The following is a 3,180-nucleotide window of genomic DNA, read 5'->3' on the forward strand; positions in this document are numbered from 1 at the left end:
GACCCCCCCCCGCGGCGGGGAAGGGGAAGCGTCGACATTTGCGACATAGTCGAGCGAGGACGACGTCCGGTCGGCCGAGGGCCCCCGATGCCCCTGGACCCCCCCCGGGGTGGGCCAGACGGAAAAATGTCAAAGTCTGGTTGTCGGCCAGGGGTAAGTGTGTGTCCCTGTGCCCAGGCAGGGTGCACCAAACCCGGGCGAGGCCTCCGGAAGGGTCCCCTGACAGACTTCCAGGCCTCGGGACTTTTGACAGAGAACCAGGGCGGGAGGCGCGGGTCCCTGTACCCAGGCAGGGCGCGCTATCCTTGGGCACAGGATCGTCGACGCGGACCCCCCCGCGGCGGGGAAGGGGAAGCGTCGACATATTCGACATAGTCGAGCGAGGACGACGTCCGGTCGGCCGAGGGCCCCCGATGCCCCTGGACCCCCCGGGGTGGGCCAGACGGAAAAATGTCAAAGTCTGGTTGTCGGCCAGGGGTAAGTGTGTGTCCCTGTGCCCAGGCAGGGTGCACCAAACCCGGGCGAGGCCTCCGGAAGGGTCCCCTGACAGACTTCCAGGCCTCGGGACTTTTGACAGAGAACCAGGGCGGGAGGCGCGGGTCCCTGTACCCAGGCAGGGCGCGCTATCCTTGGGCACAGGATCGTCGACGCGGACCCCCCGCGGCGGGGAAGGGGAAGCGTCGACATATTCGACATAGTCGAGCGAGGACGACGTCCGGTCGGCCGAGGGCCCCCGATGCCCCTGGACCCCCCGGGGTGGGCCAGACGGAAAAATGTCAAAGTCTGGTTGTCGGCCAGGGGTAAGTATGTGTCCCTGTGCCCAGGCAGGGTGCACCAAACCCGGGCGAGGCCTCTGGAAGGGTCCCCTGACAGACTTCCAGGCCTCGGGACTTTTGACAGAGAACCAGGGCGGGAGGCGCGGGTCCCTGTACCCAGGCAGGGCGCGCTATCCTTGGGCACAGGATCGTCGACGCGGACCCCCCCGCGGCGGGGAAGGGGAAGCGTCGACATATTCGACATAGTCGAGCGAGGACGACGTCCGGTCGGCCGAGGGCCCCCGATGCCCCTGGACCCCCCGGGGTGGGCCAGACGGAAAAATGTCAAAGTCTGGTTGTCGGCCAGGGGTAAGTGTGTGTCCCTGTGCCCAGGCAGGGTGCACCAAACCCGGGCGAGGCCTCCGGAAGGGTCCCCTGACAGACTTCCAGGCCTCGGGACTTTTGACAGAGAACCAGGGCGGGAGGCGCGGGTCCCTGTACCCAGGCAGGGCGCGCTATCCTTGGGCACAGGATCGTCGACGCGGACCCCCCCGCGGCGGGGAAGGGGAAGCGTCGACATATTCGACATAGTCGAGCGAGGACGACGTCCGGTCGGCCGAGGGCCCCCGATGCCCCTGGACCCCCCGGGGAGGGCCAGACGGAAAAATGTCAAAGTCTGGTTGTCGGCCAGGGGTAAGTGTGTGTCCCTGTGCCCAGGCAGGGTGCACCAAACCCGGGCGAGGCCTCCGGAAGGGTCCCCTGACAGACTTCCAGGCCTCGGGACTTTTGACAGAGAACCAGGGCGGGAGGCGCGGGTCCCTGTACCCAGGCAGGGCGCGCTATCCTTGGGCACAGGATCGTCGACGCGGACCCCCCCGCGGCGGGGAAGGGGAAGCGTCGACATATTCGACATAGTCGAGCGAGGACGACGTCCGGTCGGCCGAGGGCCCCCGATGCCCCTGGACCCCCCGGGGAGGGCCAGACGGAAAAATGTCAAAGTCTGGTTGTCGGCCAGGGGTAAGTGTGTGTCCCTGTGCCCAGGCAGGGTGCACCAAACCCGGGCGAGGCCTCCGGAAGGGTCCCCTGACAGACTTCCAGGCCTCGGGACTTTTGACAGAGAACCAGGGCGGGAGGCGCGGGTCCCTGTACCCAGGCAGGGCGCGCTATCCTTGGGCACAGGATCGTCGACGCGGACCCCCCCGCGGCGGGGAAGGGGAAGCGTCGACATATTCGACATAGTCGAGCGAGGACGACGTCCGGTCGGCCGAGGGCCCCCGATGCCCCTGGACCCCCCGGGGTGGGCCAGACGGAAAAATGTCAAAGTGGTTGTCGGCCAGGGGTAAGTGTGTGTCCCTGTGCCCAGGCAGGGTGCACCAAACCCGGGCGAGGCCTCCGGAAGGGTCCCCTGACAGACTTCCAGGCCTCGGGACTTTTGACAGAGAACCAGGGCGGGAGGCGCGGGTCCCTGTACCCAGGCAGGGCGCGCTATCCTTGGGCACAGGATCGTCGACGCGGACCCCCCCGCGGCGGGGAAGGGGAAGCGTCGACATATTCGACATAGTCGAGCGAGGACGACGTCCGGTCGGCCGAGGGCCCCCGATGCCCCTGGACCCCCCGGGGAGGGCCAGACGGAAAAATGTCAAAGTCTGGTTGTCGGCCAGGGGTAAGTGTGTGTCCCTGTGCCCAGGCAGGGTGCACCAAACCCGGGCGAGGCCTCCGGAAGGGTCCCCTGACAGACTTCCAGGCCTCGGGACTTTTGACAGAGAACCAGGGCGGGAGGCGCGGGTCCCTGTACCCAGGCAGGGCGCGCCATCCTTGGGCACAGGATCGTCGACGCGGACCCCCCCGCGGCGGGGAAGGGGAAGCGTCGACATATGCGACATTGTCGAGCGAGGACGACGTCCGGTCGGCCGGTGCCGACGCGCCGACCCGGCCCCCATGGAGTCGAGGGAAAATGTTAAAAGTCTGGTGGTTGGCCCGTGGGAAGTGTGTATCCTTGTGCCCAGGCAGGGTGCACTGAACCTGGGCAAGTCATCTGGAAGGGTCCCCTGACAGACCTCCAGACATGATGATTATCTCAAAACTGAGAACCACTATGAGATCGGATTTGAAAGCCGAATCCAGGCGACAGTTCCATGAGCTGGGCATGTCGGAGTGGTACGCGTTCATAAAAGTGTATCACAGCATCGCGACCGGGTACCTTCGAACGGCCACCTGTGCCAGAGAGCTGGGACGTCGAGCGAGTCGAGCCAGTCTGGCGGGCGGTCCGCCGAGGGTCCCCCGTCCCCCCGGACCCCCAGGGTGGGCCAGACGAAAAATTGTCAAAGTCCGGTTGTCGGCCAGGGGTAAGTGTATGTCCCTGTGCCCAGGCAGGGTGCACCGAACCCGGGCAAGGCCTCTGGAAGGGTCCCCTGACAGACTTCCA

This window comes from Hyla sarda, chromosome 5, assembly GCF_029499605.1.
Source record: "Hyla sarda isolate aHylSar1 chromosome 5, aHylSar1.hap1, whole genome shotgun sequence".
Taxonomy (NCBI): domain Eukaryota; kingdom Metazoa; phylum Chordata; class Amphibia; order Anura; family Hylidae; genus Hyla; species Hyla sarda.